This window comes from Odontesthes bonariensis, chromosome 11 (genome assembly GCF_027942865.1).
Source record: "Odontesthes bonariensis isolate fOdoBon6 chromosome 11, fOdoBon6.hap1, whole genome shotgun sequence".
Classification (NCBI taxonomy): Eukaryota; Metazoa; Chordata; class Actinopteri; order Atheriniformes; family Atherinopsidae; genus Odontesthes; species Odontesthes bonariensis.
Genome location: NC_134516.1, coordinates 27,984,930 through 28,002,683, shown reverse-complemented (window position 1 = coordinate 28,002,683; position 17,754 = coordinate 27,984,930). Strand labels below are relative to the sequence as shown.

Here is a 17,754-nt window from a genome sequence, read left to right as displayed (position 1 = left end):
CCTCCACTTCTGTGAGCTGGTACACATCCATTGATACCTCCATATTGTTGTCCATTCTTCTTCAGATATAATTATTCCTTCTTCCTTCTCCCATTTTGTTTTAATATATGAAGTTGAATGTGATTTCAAATTCGACAGACTCTTATATAAACATGAAACAGTTCTATCAATAGTTTCTGAATTATAGGCTTTTGTAAACAGTTCAATCAAACATGTGCCAGTCTTTGTTACATTTTTCATCTTCGTATCAACGTAGTGCCGCAGCTGCAGATATCCATAGAAGTCTTGTTTTTCTACTAAATGTGTCCTTTTAAGCGTTTCAAAACTGAGCATTTTTCCATCTTTCATTACCCTGCATAAGGCTGTTATACCCTCAGCTATCCAATCTTTGAATCTAGAGTCCAACTTATTAGGTGTAAACTCTGAGTCATAGGCGCACCATTTAAGAAATGTAATATCACTCTCGAGTTTATGTTCCTTTATGATAGACCCAAAAGAATTTTAAGACCCAAAGAGACAATTTACAGCATCGAGCAGTTGGTTGTACTCACATCATTGTCATCATCACTGAAGGGCATCATCTTCATTCAAAACTGAGAGATGCAATGGATGTCTGCAAGCTGTGTATCAGCAGTGTTGAAGTTAGTTAAAGGCTTTCACAAACTACTGAAACAGGTGTTACTCTGCACCGGTCTGGTAAGGATCCGACTTCCACGGGTTCCGTATTCTGTACATTAAGGGGGGTTCTGTGTGATGTCACAGGGGGCTCAGCGAATAAATTAGAACATTCTGGGGTTCTAATTCTGCACTAAGAGAAAGGGTCATGGAGTAAAGAGGTTTTTAAATCAAAACAAACATTTCTGTCCAGGCTTCTCATGTGGGAAGCTGAAAATCTGCTATACTTGTACACACTCGTTCGGGTTCATAGTTCACACCAGTGAGCAGCTAACAACTACGTGAAAACAGCGTTATAGTGGCCATCCCCCTCTATATTCTCACCATTATCTGTTGGACAACCCATAATAAAAGTGGTGGTTCTTTTGACTCCAGGGATTCATTTGATGTTGATCCAAAACCTTCTAAGTACATCAGTCGGGCAGAGAACTTGAAACTGTTGATGAACTTGCTTCGAGACAACAGCTGAAACATCCAGTTTGAAACGTTCTACGTCTTCAAGGTTTGCATCTAAATGTTTGATGTTCAACCACGTTGTAAACATTCAATACGAATGACTGGAATGTTTATTTAAAAAGGGAAACTGGGCCGCGAGAGGCCACCCAGCCTTTGTGCAACAAAGTTGTTAAATACTGATCTCTTAAATCAGTACCGGTCCGCGAGACATTCCAAACCGGGAAAATAAAAAAAAATAAAAAAATGTTTTAAAATTACATTTTTTTTTCTTTAAATTTTAAAAAAAGACATGGAAATCGGGAATTCTTTAATTTCACTCGCTCCTACACTCGATTCTATACTTGGAAACTGCATTGATTGCATTATAGGAGGCCGATTGTGCACGTTTATTTTTTTCAATGATGACTGTCTGTCATCATATCCTAATTATCCTAATTTGTAAAAGCGTCTGCTAAATGTAATGTAAAAGAAGTGAATGCATGTAGAAATACCCCCACCCTCAGTGTCTGTTGAACGTAAAGTACTAAAAAAGTAGCTCATTTCGACTGTTTGCTTCTCTTCTTTGTACAGATCAGGTGGAGTCTGGCTGACTGTCACTGAGAGAGGAACCTGTGGCTTTTAAGATTAAGATTAAGAGTCTCATGCTCTACCGACTGAGCTAGCTGGGCTATTCACATGTTATAAAACATGCCTTCCGATAAAAAAGAAGAGATAAAACAAGCCTAAGTCAACTTTCTGAGATTTAGAATGACATCAGAACACATTCCTCCCTTTTCAGTCAATCGACTGGATCCCACTCAGCTGTTAGGGTTTTCCATGAGGTAATACCACCTGGCACCAGGTGGTACATTTTTAGCACCTACTCGGTCGGGGTCGAGTTGAGTCAAGCCGAAAATGTGACATCTACAGACTGCAGGCCACTGATTGGCCAGGGAGTGATGTCACTGGATGAATAATGAAAGCCACTCCTTAACAAGAACCGGCAACAGCAACAGTTGGATTTTATGTATTCTGTGATCGTCAACGAGGTGGATTGCTAGACACAAAGACATAGACCAAGCAGCAGGTAAACCTTTGCCTCGATGTCCTACATTGTTGTGTCATGTTTGTGTCACATAAGACTGACATCACAGGACTTTTGGACCTCCTTGCTATAACGACCCCACCCACATTGAGGTGGTTGTGAGTAAGTACTGGTGGAAAAGAGCTTAATGTTGCAGGAGAACTGCCTCATTGCACATCAGAATTGTGTATGTTAATGGGAGGAACTGAAGGCCCGTCTTCAGAGATAAATGCCCTTTTTCACCATGGCCTGACATGGCTTTCTTCATGGTCTTCTAATATGCAAGTAAGATTTAAGCATGAAATTAATGTCAGGAGTGGGATTTGAACCCATGTCTCCTTTGGGAGACCAGAAGTCCCTGTGTTAAGGAAGGAATGAAGCCTTGAGTCTGGCGCCTTAGACCGCTCGGCCATCCTGACACGGTTACTTCCCTGACTGTGTAAAATACGACAAACGTGAACCAAAATTCAAAACGCTACTCCACTTGACTATATTCGACTCAGGTTTTAGGGTTTTCCATGAGGGAGTAACAGCTGGGAGCAGGTACATTTTTAGCACCTACACGGCAGGGATTCGAGTTGAGCCGAAAATGTGACGTCTACAGACTGCAGGCCACTGATTGGCCAGGGAGTGATGTCACTGGATGAGTAATGAAGGCAAGAGAGGGCCAGAGGCCATGGGTCGTTATTCAGATTTTTCTTATTTTGTTTTAAAGTGAATGATCATACTTGAGCAAAAAGGGAATACAGAAATGACATGAGCCCAAAGAAAGGTAAACATAATGCTCTTGCGCAAGTTTGAATGTTTTTGATTCATATTGTGCATTTCAGGAGGTTTGTGATCATTCAAAGAGGCACCACTGAGGACGCTGTGATGGTGGTAACAGAGCTGAACTTTGACTTTAAGTGCTGGATCAAACATCTGTTGATTATTAAAACTGCTACGCCCAACGTGGGGCTCGAACCCACGACCCTGAGATTAAGAGTCTCATGCTCTACCGACTGAGCTAGCCGGGCTATTCACATGTTATAAAACATGCCTTCCAATAAAAAAGACGAGATAAAACAAGCCTAAGTCAACTTTCAGAGATTTAGAATGACATCAGAACACATTCCTCCCTTTTCAACCTCTACCTACTCCACTCGACTGGATCCCACTCAGCTGTTAGGGTTTTCCATGAGGTAATACCTCCTGGCACCAGGTGGTACATTTTTAGCACCTACTCGGTCGGGGTCAAGTTGAGTTGAGCCGAAAATGTGACATCTACAGACTGCAGGCCACTGATTGGCCAGGGAGTGATGTCACTGTATGAGTCATGAAAGCCACTCCTTAACAATAACCGGCAACAGCAACAGTTGGATTTGATGTATTCTGTGATCGTCAACGAGGTGGATTGCTAGACGCAAAGACATAGACCAAGCAGCAGGTAAACCTTTGCCTCGATGTCCTAAATTGTTGTGTCATGTTTGTGTCACATAAGACTGACATCACAGGACTTTTGGACCTCCTTGCTATAACGACCCCACCCACATTGAGGTGGTTGTAAGTACTGGTGGAAAAGAGCTTAATGTTGCAGGAGAACTGCCTCATCGCACATCAGAATTAATAATAATAATAATACATTTTATTTATAGGCACCTTTCATAGGCACTCAAGGGGGGTATTCCTAGAAAGTAGCTAAAGAAAGCCAGGCTGTAGCCGGAAAGCGTCGCTTGAACTAACACCATCTTCCAATTAAGCCTCAAGTCGTTCCATGAAGCCAGCTCAGCTGGATCTCAGTGAGGCTAATCCAAGCGAGGCTTACATAGCCTGGCTAAGTGCGAGTGTACGAGGAACGTAAGAAGCCCTGACGAGTGGATTGTGGAAAAACAGAGATGGCAGAAAAGGAGAGCAAGACAAGAGCTTTTATTTTTTCGGCAGCTGAACAAATAATGCTTATGGAGCTGCATGAGGATTTTAAAAGTGTCATCACCAGAAATGGTAATACAGCTGTGATCAATAAAGCGAAGAAAACGGCATGGCAAACAACTTTAGACAGACTAAATAAGTTATGAAAGTTTCATACCATTGTCAATTGTTAGACATTTATTTTACTGTCCTCATGTATTTAGACTCTCCTCTTTGTGTCATAATTTGTTTACATAAAGCATGCTGAATTGTCTCTGTATGAGATGTACAGCACAAATATACTGGCCCTGCTCACTTTATTAATAACCCAATAATCGACACACATCATCATACTTTGTGACTATATTATCCTGTGTGTGTGACCCAGATATTATTTTTTCACTTTTACATCTCAACAGGAGCAATCTTAACAGCCAAAAGCGTACCTGGCAGCAGGTGAAGGTAAAGTACAGGAATATATTTCAGAGTGGTAAGTAGCCTTTGAAGAAATGTGTTTGTCCAATAAAGAGAGCAGCAAACTAGATATGGAATACAAGAAACTGAAAATAAAAAAGATCAAGCTAGAGATTATGAAACTGGAGAGGGATGTTAGTATAAATTCAGATAAAGGAGAATTTCGTGTTGTGAACTGTATTTAATTCTGTTTTCTCTCCACAGCTTGAGAAACATGTAATAATAATTAAACAATTCAACACAACTTGAACTCAAACTTGTCATTATTGTACGATTCATGCAACGTGTTAGAAATGTGTTTTTTACATTTATATTCACAGTGGGGTGCCATGACCTAAACGTGTGGAAAGTTAGAAATCATCTCTGTCCATTTAGCCTTCTTACACTTGCTCTGACTTAAACTGCTACTGTGTCAATGCTAAATTATGAAAAGAAGTTCTAACTCAAAGGTCACAACAATAAGGATCAAAGGAAATATGTGTCGCTGTACAGGTCCCTCACTGTGTCAGGAGAAACTGAGTCCTTTCAGGCACTAGAACCTGCAGGGACTCAACGAAGAAAAGGCTTGAGCCTGAAAAGTTGTCCACAAGACAAAATGTATAAAATATGAAGTATACTATTAATTTAAGATGGCTCTGTCAGAAGTCAGCCATGGTGCCTGAGAGCTTTAAGTAATGAACCTGTATTTAATTTGGCCAAAGGTCATTTCTATCCGTGCCCTTGTTTTAGCATGTGCATGTGCATGTGCATGTGCATGCTTCTTTCTGAACACAACACCCAGTTTGGACACATCATGGCTGGGACAGCAGCAGCAGCCACAAACACGTCCAAACTTTCTGTATTCAGCAGATGTGGAGAGGGCTCCTCAGGAATATCGCTGATGGAATATAGCTGATGTATCACTTTTTAAAGAAAGTCCACCAAAACTTTGGACACATTCTGAGAATCCACAAAAGAAGAAGAAATGTTGTTGAAAAGTCAGTTTGTCATTTTATCGAGGTCCCTCTGCTCTTTGTGTAACTTAGATATTCTACATCTGAAATGATTCTTTATAAAGTATTTTATTCAAATAAAACGATAACCTCTGATCTGAAGACAGCTGATTTAGTGCCGGTCACATGATCACATCATTTATAGGATTAAAAACATGTTAGATTTGTACAAAAGAGCCTCAGATTATCAACACTGATTATTTTAGATCTAAAGAAATGAATGATCACTTTTCTTTGTGGGACACGTTTCCATCAAAGTGTGAGACGATATGAATGAATGAATGAGTTCAGAGTTGGTTCAAACAGCTCTTCAACATGTTGAACTCATCAGTTACAGAGGAGACGGAGAGGTCATTTAAGGGCTGTAAATCATCTTTAAGGGTGCCACATGTGTCCAGTTTGTCTTTGTTACCATAACTGGACAAACACTGATGATCAGGACTGAATAAATGTTACTGATCCATGTTCAGTTCAGCTCTAATGTAACTAATATCTGCTGGAACTGGGACGGAAGGAGACTTTTTTGCCCTCTTGTGGTGTAAAGATGAACTGCATGATGTCAGTTTCATGATGCAGAAACTCTGTGAAGAAAATAAATGTGGAAATATAAAGACTTTTCTCATCTTCTTGTTGAAGCTCCAACCTCCATCATATCATAAAGATCTCATCCATCCTTTCCCTGTTCCTGCTGCACACACCTGTTGTAGTATAAGCAGCAGGATATCAGAGTCTCCTGAGGTGACACCACAGTCTGTAATACAGATGTTGGTAAATTGTTCAGAACAACATACTCACACTCACACACGCACCAAATTAAGCACAAGCTGTGTTTGTAGAACCAACAGGAGGCCGTTGATGTCTGCAGTGATTTTAGTGGCATTAAGACTCATTAGAGCGGAGTTATTGAATATTTCTGGAGCAGGTGTTGCAGCCGACTGCACATGGAGACTAATGTTATTTTCCTGCTCCAAGGACAGCTTATTTGGATTCAAATGTTTCTCTGATGGAGAGAGGTGTGATTTGATCTGGAACGACGCTTTATTTTGGAGGTATTTATTCAGCAAGTGCGAATCTGTCAATATGTGTCAAACTTTACCGAACCCTGTTGCTGTTGTTCTACCGCTGCCTCCATCTTTTAGTGTCCGCGGTAAAGCAATACAATGTAACTCCTCAAAAAGCCCACTATGGAGCTCCCCCTACAGGCTTGGAGGTAATGTACGGTTACACTGTCGTAAATACAACACCCTTTCACTTTCACCTTTCACGTTTGTTGACGAACCGGCGAGGAGTCAGAAGGTGCGAGCTCTGTCAGCCGAGAAGGTAAGAGTAATCAAATGTACCTGGGAGCGTGAGAGGGGTCTATTTGTTTTTGCGGTAGGTGTGCCAGAAAGCAAGTCGAAGTACTTCCGCTCAGCTCCCGGGCTGCTACCGGGCCGCTTTCTACTGTATACACTTAAAAACATGAAGCCTCTTGTGTTTGTTCTTGTGGACAACTTTCCTGTTAGCTGAAACATTTCAGAGTTCTCCTCAGACTGTATTCAGTGAGCATAAAGGTGTCTTTAACAGAGGGAACGAGGATTTATCTCTGTGCTTCACCCCGGCAGAAGCAGCCAGAGAGGGGGCGGGGCTTGTTCCAAACTCTCAGCTGCTCTCCCATTGGTTATTACTTATGACGTCAGAGACGGACAAAGTTCCTACTGGCTCCTGAAGCCGGTGCAGCGGAAGTGGTTCTGGAGGCAGCAGCTACACTTGTAATGTTCACAGCTTCTGTCTGACACCTCAGAGTTCATAAAACTCATACAACACTATCAGAACACATGGTCACCATAGGAACCTTTATAAGTTCAGGCTTTCTAAAGTAACGGGACACACACACATCAGTCCAATCCAGATGTTTTTCTCATCTTTTCATAGTTTCCTGTTTTGCCGTCATAACTCAGATGGAATCAGTCAGTGAAAAACACAGCAGGCTGTGAGAGAAAGTAAAGGTGTTCACCAGACCAACCAAGGCTGAACCTGAGGGATGTATCACTGAAATTACTGAGCACATCATCAGACAGGAGAAGAAGAAGCCCATTTTCACTGATATCAGCATCAGATAGCAGACCTGGAGGTGCTTTTCTTTCTACAGCTGGCCTTCACTCCTCTGTGTCTTCTCTCCAACCATCTTTGTCCCAACCATTGCATCTGTGGTGTTCAGCACATCTGCAGCATCAGGCCCGCTGGCTCCGTTCTGCTCGTCTTCTGCAGACGGAGCTTTTTCATGGCAGGAAACCATCCAGTGAGTCAGGATTCTGCAGGAACCACTGGAAGACTTTCACTTCCTCCTTTAGTTGAACGCTTCATCAAACTGACATCATGCAGTTCCTCTATTCGCCACCAGAGGGAGACACATCTCCATCAATGCAGAGTCCCGCTCAGTATTACTGACAGTACTTCACAGCCACTGAGAGGACACATTTAAATCAGTAACATACAAAGAAATGATTTCTGTATTTGAGCCAGGCTTCCACCTCCATATAAGACACACACTGTGTCCTCATACAACAAGCAGCTCTCCTGTCTGAGCTTCACATCTTTACAGTTAGCATCAGCACACACAGCATGTTGATGAAGATTCTCACTCATCCAGGTCATGGTAATCCTAAGAGCTCACATCCTCTGGCCTAAAAGGCCTCCAGCAAAGAGCCAGATAAGACCAGAGCCACCCACTCTCCAGATAAAGGGCCTTATGAGCTGCTGAAGTTCTTCAAGTAAATAAGTTTATATTAGTTTCTCTTTTGGTCCGAGGCTCTGGTGCTCTGGAGTTACACCAAGTGTTTCTGAATGTTAGCTGCAACACCTTTAAAATCTGTTTTATCTCCATGCAAACAACAGATAATCCTAACTGTCCTGTAGTTCGTAATGTGTCAGATCTCCATTTATTCCATCTCTTTCGCTGCAGTTTTAAAACTTCATTACATTTGTTTTGTTGTTGAACCACCAAACCAGCTCAGAAGACACAGTATTTAATGGCTATCAGGTTGAGTGGAGGATGTAAATGAACAAGTGGTTCACTTCAAGGCAAGTAAGAACATTCATCTTGAAAATCAACAGATATCAGCTTGCTGCACTTTTGCATGAAAGGATAACAAATCCAAGCCTGCAATTGTTATTAAGTTTTAAACAAGAGGCACAAGACTGAAGCGTTGGAACAGACAATTATAGCAGATAATAAAACACGTGTGATCTGTGGTGATTTCAACATGGACCTCTTAAAGGTACATAGTCCTAAACAAACTTGTGATTTCTTGGCTGCGTTATACGGTAGAGGCTTGTATCCACTGATCACAAAGCCGAGCAGAGGAGCCACAGATAGTGCAACATTAACTGACAACATTTTTACACATTCCTTGGACACTGGTATAAATAGTGGTTTGGTAATAAGTGATGTAAGTGATCATTTAGCTGTATTTGCAACATTTAATGATCAACTACAGAGGAAGAAAACAGAAAAGCGTAGATATGAAAGGGTAAGGACTGTTAAAGCAATTAATGCTTCAGAAATGAGCTTTAAAACAAGAGTGGAATGAGTTTCATACAGATGAAGTAAACACTGCAGACAATTCATTCTTCAACTGTTATTTATCTCTCTATGATAAACACGGTCCAACAGGTTTATGTTCACATAAGCATAGTTATGCTGAGAAACCTCGGATAACAAAGGCATTAAAAAATGCATGTAAGAAGAAAAATAAACTTTATGGAGACTTCATCAAAACTAGAACAGAGGTTGCTGAAAAACGCTGAGATGCACAAAAACAGGCTGACCAACATGTTGAGGCAAGCAAAGAAGCAACATTATGATAAAATGTTACAAATAAATCAAAATAATATGAAGCGCCCATGGAACATCCTAAATAATGTAATGGTGAATAAGCCTTGATCACCAGATCAACCTAAGTGTTTCATAAAGGACAATAAGGTGTTTGGCAATCTGACTGAAGCGGCTGATGAATGTAACTCAGTACAGCGGCTCGTGAATCCTCTGGTGCACGTTGAGCATCGTCATGCTCTTGAATTCCTTCCCGCAGTCGTCACATTTCATGAGGTCCCTCATTTCCACGAGGTTCTCCTGGTGCTCCTTCAGGGCGGACGCGTACTGGACGCGTAAAGTGATGTCCTGAAGAAAGAGGAAAAAATCCAGCAAAGACCTGACACAGGAGCTGAGAGATGCATCTGGACCTTCAGCTGATCCATCGGCTGTTGGCCCAAGCCTCATCAGAGATGGGCTCCATGGAAGGGTGGCTGTCAAGAAGCCATTCTTAAAGACATGGTTGGTAATCCTGTTCAGAAACACATTTTGTAATACTGGGTGAAATGGTCCGTCTATCCTGAGAGAAATCTATACAAGATGTATTTAGAAAAAGGGACAAAAATAATCAGACCTCTGTGGCAGCTGCAGGACTGAGAAAAAGCTGACCAATCCGCGATCAGCGTCTCGGATTGGTCGCCTACAAAAAAACAATCAGATGCCTCTGCTTTCTGCCTACGCCCCCCTCTGCCGGCTCCCTGCTCCATGTGCGCATGCGGTTCTACCGGCTTTGGATGAAGCACTGACGGAATGGGGGGGGGGGATGGAGCTTAGAGGAGGGGACACTTTCGAATCTTGCTAGCTCTCTTGCTAGCTCTTTAGGATTACCTACCATAGCTTTAAGGAAGGGAAACAGTAAGCGTTGTTTCTAAGTGCTTGTTAAAATGACTATTTAAGATAATAATTAAGTGTTTTTTAGGCGATGTGAAAACCGTTTGCTGTGACTTTCAAATATGCTTCAAAAACTGGACGTGTTTCTTCAGATAAACTCCTGACCAACTGTGAAAAAGCAGTGAAAATGTCTGGCCTGTATAAACTTTGTGATGTCAAACAAGATCAGAGATGACATCGATTGTGATGTCACTACAGTGATGACATCACAGCTTTGTGAAGGCTTCTGTTCTGTCTCTTCTGGTCTGTGGTTCCAACCACAGATTCTGGATGGAAGTGAAGTCCGGATTCCAGAATGTTGATTTGTGTTCTCTGTTAATCTCTGGACGACTTCAGCTGATTACTTCCTGTCACTGTCACGTTGGAAGGTCCACTTCTGCCAGTTTTTCAGCAGCCAGTATCATGTTTTCCACCAGCAGTGTTTTCCAAGACAGAATAATGTCAGTTTGTTTAAAATGTTGCCAAAATAAACGATTACAATTACAACAAATGTCATCTCAGGGCACTTCAATAATAAAGTCCAATTCAGGCCAATTGGAGTTTAATTCATTGTAATCATAATACTGTTCAGAATGAATTCAGAATGAATCCAATTCATTCATACAGAACAATTCAAAAACTATTTCCTCGCTAAGGAAACCAACAGATGGCACCGAACTTGCACTATTTCTAATTAGATAGAACTTTTTAATAGTTCTAAGATCATATCTTTCTGGTTTTGTTTGCATTTTACAAAGAGTCCCGAGTAATTATGAAAGTGGGGTTTTAATTAGAAGAAAAAGCCTCAAAATAAAGTGATTTTTAGGAGTATGCAGGGATTCATTTCCATCTAATGAACAGCTCAGTTATATTAAACAGTGGGTCGTGTGAGCAGCAATCAGGGGAGTAAGGAGTTCACAGATCATAGACAGAGGCAACCGTCCAACTATTCAAAGCTTTTAAAATGAGTAATAAAATCTGACAGGTAACCAGGGAAGGAAGGACAAGAGGCAGGGAGGTGGGCAGCCACTGTGTGGCCTGGTGTGGGAATAATCACCTCAGCTGCTGATTTTAGGAGGAGCACCAATAAGCCAAACAGCGTCTCCATCCCAGGAGAAGAGGTGGCTGAGGAACACCTGGGAGTTTACCTGTTGCATATCTCTTATGAGTCTGTGGTGCAGAGTGCATCTTTCTTCAGCAGCATCTGCTGTGGCAGCAGCATCAGAGCCAGCGACTCAAAGAAACTGAGCAAACTGCTAAAGAAGGCTGGCTCTGACCTGGGGACTGCTTTGGAGCTGTGTTTGATGAGCACTCACTTCTTTTTTTTTTTTTTAAACCCCGAGTCCTGTCCAGCATTATGGCAGCAGAATTGTAATCTGAATACCGTTTATGCCAAACACATTTGCTATACCAAGGGAAGCTTTATGAATGTAAAGCTCCCCTTGATGCCCATCAGCTCCTTATTTATTTATTTATTTTTGTTACAATACTTAACATGATGTGATAGTGTGATAGTGCCGAACCGGACCGGGGGACAGAGAGAGAGGGAGAGCGAAGAAGGGAAAAAAAGGAACAGAAATATGAAGAGACAAACATAGAAAACAATGAAAAATCAGACAACCAGCTGCTACACCTGTAAAAACAAAACTGAAGACAATCCAAGGCTTTTGTGGGGAATCCAGCCTTAGAGGCACCAGGAGCACCTGTAAGCAGACAAGCAGAGAACAAACACACAAACAAAAAAGCACAAGCAGCAGCAATCACATGGCAACTTTCCATCAAGGAATCGAACCCTGTTCCTCCGCTTGACAGGCGGATTCTAACCATTGACCAGCGAATTGTCAAGCATTTGGATGACTGAGAGCGTAAATTGACTGTGGAAGGGGTTCCATGGTGTAAAGGTCAGCACTCTGGACTCTGAATCCAGTGATCGGAGTTCAAATCTCGGTGGAACCTTCAGGTGTGTGCTGTCATGGTTGTGTTCTGGAAAGAAGATGAGTTGAGTAGGCTAGTCAGTTGTGAAATGACACCAGAGTGAACGCTTGATCAATTCCAGCTGAGAGGATCTGTGGTATGTGACGTCACACCTCTGTGTTGCTATTTGAATCTTTTTTGGTTTCCTCTTGCATATTCATTTACGATGCTTCTATTTATCCATGCTCTCCCACAGGAGTGTGTTACAATCCCACTTCTGACTCAATTTGTTGAAACAAAATTTGGGAAAACTTATCTCATTCTTTGGCTTCCGTAACACTAGTGAATGGACATGGTTACAGTTTCAGTAGTGTAGTGGTTATCAAGTTCGCCTCACACGCGAAAGGTCCTCAGTTCGAAACTGGGCGGAAACATTACTTGCTCCTCCTTTATTTATTTCACCCTTGTGTGAAGATGTATGACTGCACGTTAATGATAGCAACATCAACATATTCATAATTATGGATAGGAGGGGAGCCTCATCTGCTATTCTTGACATGTAAAGTCAATTTTTTAAGGTTTTAAAAAGATTTTCCGATGCTGTTGTTTGAAACGGACTTTGGCAAACCCCTAGCTGCTGAGCGAAAATGGCAACCTTCCATCAAGGAATCGAACCCTGTTCCTCCGCTTGACAGGCGGATTCTAACCTTTGACCATTGAAGAAGATACAGAATGTGTTGCTTGACTGTCGTGCAAATTCTGAGAATACAAGCTGTAAGAGTATCACTGAAAAATTGACAAAAAAACACGTTGCTAAAACCCTTTCAGTGTCAAGCATTTGCATGAATGAGAGCGTAAATTGACTGTGGAAGGGGTTCCATGGTGTAAAGGTCAGCCCTCTGGACTCTGAATCCAGTGATCCCAGTTCAAATCACAGAGGAACCTTCAGGTGTGTGCTGTCATGGTTGTGTTCTGGAAAGAAGATGTGTTGAGTATGCTAGTCAGTTGTGAAATGACACCAGATTGCACGATTCCAGCTGAGAGGATCTATGGTATGTGACGTCACACCTCTGTGTTGCTAGTTGAATCTTTTTTGGTTTCTTCTTGCATATTCATTTACCATGCTTGTATTTATCCATGCTCTCCCAGAGGAGTGTGTTACAATCCCACTTCTGACTCAATTTGTTGCGACTCCACAAACTCTTTCTGCGAGCAACGAAATTTGGGAAAACTTACCTCATTCTTTGGCTTCCGGAACACTAGTGAATAGGCATGACGCCAGTTTGCGTAGTGTAGTGGTTATCACGTTCGCCTAACACGCAAAAGGTCCTCAGTTTGAAACTGGGCGGAAACATTACTTGCTCCTCCTTTATTTATTTCATTCTTGTGTGAAGATGTATGACTGCACGTTAATGATAGCAACATCAACATATTCATAATTATGGATAGGAGGGGAGCCTCATCTGCTATTCTTGACATGTAAAGTCAATTTTTGCAGGTTTTCAAAAGATTTTCTGATGCTATGGTGTGAAACGGACTTTGGCGAATCCCTAGCTGCTGAGCGAAAATGGCAGCTTTTATGAGTATTAAAGGAGACATATTTTACCTCTTTAAACAAGTTAGAATTGGTCTATGACACTGATGCCATGGTAACGGCCCGCGGGCTGAAACCGGCCCGAATGGACATCACAACCGGCCCGGTTACATCAGTGGTTGAGAAGTTTTTTTTTTTTTTTAAATAAATAATACTATTATCAACAAATTTAAATCTACTTTTGTTTTTTGATCCTTAACCCCCTTGTGTCCAAGGCCTTTTCAGAGACTTTGAGGCAGTTGTCATCACCTTGACATTTTCAAGTATTTCAAGCAACTGTAAACATCTATGCAAAAGTGACACATATGGTTGTATTCTGAAAAACCTAACAAAAAACAATATGAGAGTGAAGTGAATGTAATACAAACAAGTTTTATTTCAATTGAGGGGAAACACAACTGTACAAAAAAACAAGTTTTAGAGGTCTTCAAACAGTGCAAGAAAACGCACTATAAATAAATCTAGCCAAGACTTTTGAAGGTTGAACCTTGTAAACAAAAGTGTTGGCTGCATAAAAGTAAAAAGTGCAGTCAGAAATGTTTTGTTGTTTTCACACAAACTGTAAAAAAGTTTTTGTAACTCCAGTCAGTGTCTCTGTTAGTTGAATACTAATTAGATGGGTGTGTAACACCCCTGATTCCCCCCACCCCCCTGTCACTCTCCATGTGATAATTGTCTGTCACTGGCAGGACATTGCTGCCTTCCCCCACATGCTGGCTGAATGGGGCGTGTTCTCACCTGTGAATAGCCACTCAATCACCTGGTACTTTACATGTGAATAGCGATAGGTGTGGCCGAGGAAGCTGCTGCAGTCTGCGACTACAGAAAATCCAAAGATTTCTGTTCACTTTCTTTAAAAAGGGCCAGCTATATAATTTATTTTAATATGTATATATTTGAAAACTAGAAGTTTCAAGGTTTTTAATGGTGTCACTTATATGTTTGAATGACAAAAACTCACAGAGTTACAGATGTGTTTTTGGAGATGTGTCAAAAATGCCCACCGGTGGGCATTAGACCCCAGAGTGTTAATGGTTTTAAGTATAATATTCATTTAATTAATTTCCACGTAATCCAACAGTTTGTCCCTCGCTCGTGCCGGTCTCAGTACCTTGGACAGAGACCAGTGCACGCGCTGCAACAGAGACCGGCAGCGCGTGCACTGTCCAAGGTACTAACTGACGAGTCGCGCGACATCAGTCAGGAAGGATGTTGTCTAAAAAGCGGAAGGTTGACTCTGAATGTAGAATCTTTCAGGAGAGATGGAAAGAAAAGTATTTCTTTTGGGAAGTGAGGGGCAAACCAGTGTGTTTAATTTGTTCGCAACAAGTGGCTGTGCCAAAGGAGTACAACATCAGACGACATTACGAGACCCATCAGGAGAAGTACAACGACTACACAGGGCAACGTAGGACACAAAAGCTAAACGAGCTAGCCTCATCCCTCCAAAAACAGCAAGCGGCTTTCTCGAAATGCCGAGAGACATATGAAGGTTCGTTTTAATTGTATATCTTCTCAAATTCTTATTTTTACGTTAACTGAAGCTGTTTTCGAATGGGGATTTCTGTCTCGGCGAGCCTCCGTTAAGTTCTGATGGCGTTGCCCCTGGCAACCAACAGCGTCTCCTGCCAACATGGCCGACCGTGACTCCTCATTCTCAATACTAACTTAACATTTTATTTCATGTTTATGGGCAGTGAAGGCGAGCTATGTCATCGCATGGGAGATAGCCAAAGCTTCCAAGCCTTTCTCTGAGGGCGAATTCGTGAGGACGTGCATGATAAAGGCAGCCGAGCTAGTGTGTCCAGAAAATCGACAAGCTCTTGCGAACATCAGCTTATCCCGACAAACAGTGACCGAGAGAGTGGAAGAGCTCTCCAGCGACTTGCATAGCCAACTTAAAGAAAAGATTAAATCCTTCGTCGTGTTCTCCATTGCTCTTGACGAAAGCACTGATGTGACTGATACGGCTCAGTTGGCGATATTTATTCGCGGAGTGGATGCTGCCTTGAATGTCAGAGAGGAGTTTGTTTCCGTGGTACCCATGACAGACAGGACTACAGCTAACGACGTGTTTGTTAGCCTTGTCGGGGCCCTTGAAAATCTGGAGGTGGACTGGAGTCGCGCTGTCAGTGTGGCTACGGATGGTGCACCTTCCATGGTAGGAAGAAAGGCCGGAGTGGTTGTCAAGTTGAGAAAAAAGGTACGAGAGGCTAACCCAGACCAGGTATTCTGGAACTTTCACTGCATTTTACACCAAGAGGCGTTGTGCAGCAAAAGTCTGAAGTTAACTTTTCGCAACCCTGAGTCAATAGTGTTATCGTTGTCGGCAGGATTTGAACCTACGCGGGGAGACCCCAATGGATTTCTAATCCATCGCCTTAACCTCTCGGCCACGACAACAACATACACTTGTGTTCACCTTTGACATTCAACGGTTACAAATCATCATTTTCATGAAGGAATTCAACTCCTAAGACAGACCTAAGATATGACGATCAAGAAAAAGCTTTTTTGTTTGTTTGTTAGAAATGGTCAATCTTTCAAAATGGTTCAGAGGAAGGAGCTGTGTCTTCAGAGATCAATCTGTGCAAGAGCTCATGTGATCAACATGTTATCTGGTCTTTGTTTTGTTTAATCAAACGGTCCAAGGAACATGTGCTTCTTTCCAGGTTAACTTTTCGCAACCCTGAGTCAATAATGTTATCGTTGTCGGCAGGATTCGAACCTACGCGGGGAGACCCCAATGGATTTCTAATCCATCGCCTTAACCTCTCGGCCACGACAACGACATACACTAGTGTTCACCTTTGACATTCAACGGTTACAAATCATCATTTTCATGAAGGAATTCAACTCCTGAGACAGACCTAAGATATGGCGATCAAGAAAAAGCTTATTTTTTGTTTGTTAGAAATGGTCAATCTTTCAAAATGGGTCAGAGGAAGGAATTGTGTCTTCAGAGATCAATCTGTGCAGAAGTTCATGTGATCAAAGACACATCTGCCCTCTGTTTTGTTTCATCAAATGGTCAAAGAACTTGTGCTTCTTTCCAGGTTAACTTTTCGCAACCCTGAGTCAGTAAAGTTATCGTTGTCGGCAGGATTTGAACCTACGCGGGGAGACCCCAATGGATTTCTAATCCATCGCCTTAACCTCTCGGCCACGACAACGACATACACTAGTGTTCACCTTTGACATTAAACGGTTACAAATCATCATTTTCATGAAGGAATTCAACTCCTGAGACAGACCTAAGATATGGCGATCAAGAAAAAGCTTATTTTTTGTTTGTTAGAAATGGTCAATCTTTCAAAATGGGTCAGAAGAAGGAACTGTGCCTTCAGAGATCAATCTGTGCAGGAGTTCATGTGATCAACATGTGATCTGGCCTTTGTTTTGTTTAATCAAATGGTCCAAGGAATTTGTGCTTCTTTCCAGGTTAATTTTCAATAACCCTGAGTCAGTAAAGTTATCGTTGTCGGCAGGATTTCAACCTACGCGGGGAGACCCCAATGGATTTCTAATCCATCGCCTTAACCTCTCGGCCACGACAACGACATACATGTATGTTCATCTTTGACATTCAACGGTTACAAATTATCATTTTCATGGAGGATTTCAATGGCGATCAAGAAAAAGCTTTTTTGTTTGTTTGTTAGAAATGGTCAATCTTTCAAAATGGGTCAGAGGAAGGAGCTGTGTCATCAGAGATCAATATGTGCAAGAGTTCATGTGATCAAAGACACGTCTGCCCTCTGTTTTGTTTCATCAAATGGTCAAAGAACTATTGCTTCTTTCCAGGTTAACTTTAAGCAACCCTGAGTCAATAATGTTATCGTTGTCGGCAGGACTCGAACCTACGCGGGGAGACCCCAATGGATTTCTAATCCATCGCCTTAACCTTTCGGCCACGACAACGATATACATGCATGTTCATCTTTGACATTCAAAGGTTACAAATCATCATTTTCAT

General features: G+C 41.9%; 7 non-coding genes across 7 annotated transcripts; all 7 read right to left on the bottom strand.

Moving 5' to 3' along the window:
- Positions 1–2,502: 2,502 nt before the first annotated feature.
- Positions 2,503–2,613, bottom strand: trnal-caa (transfer RNA leucine (anticodon CAA)). Its single transcript has 2 exons — positions 2,576–2,613; positions 2,503–2,548 (listed from the first exon to the last, which is right to left on the bottom strand). It is a non-coding gene; the product is annotated as a tRNA-Leu (tRNA).
- Positions 2,614–3,137: 524 nt separating this feature from the next.
- Positions 3,138–3,210, bottom strand: trnak-cuu (transfer RNA lysine (anticodon CUU)). The gene has a single exon. It is a non-coding gene; the product is annotated as a tRNA-Lys (tRNA).
- Positions 3,211–16,099: 12,889 nt separating this feature from the next.
- trnas-aga (transfer RNA serine (anticodon AGA)) lies at positions 16,100–16,181 on the bottom strand. The gene has a single exon. It is a non-coding gene; the product is annotated as a tRNA-Ser (tRNA).
- Positions 16,182–16,485: 304 nt separating this feature from the next.
- Positions 16,486–16,567, bottom strand: trnas-aga (transfer RNA serine (anticodon AGA)). Its single transcript has one exon. It is a non-coding gene; the product is annotated as a tRNA-Ser (tRNA).
- Positions 16,568–16,869: 302 nt separating this feature from the next.
- Positions 16,870–16,951, bottom strand: trnas-aga (transfer RNA serine (anticodon AGA)). Its single transcript has one exon. It is a non-coding gene; the product is annotated as a tRNA-Ser (tRNA).
- Positions 16,952–17,254: 303 nt separating this feature from the next.
- On the bottom strand, positions 17,255–17,336 carry trnas-aga (transfer RNA serine (anticodon AGA)). Its single transcript has one exon. It is a non-coding gene; the product is annotated as a tRNA-Ser (tRNA).
- Positions 17,337–17,617: 281 nt separating this feature from the next.
- Positions 17,618–17,699, bottom strand: trnas-aga (transfer RNA serine (anticodon AGA)). Its single transcript has one exon. It is a non-coding gene; the product is annotated as a tRNA-Ser (tRNA).
- Positions 17,700–17,754: the final 55 nt, after the last annotated feature.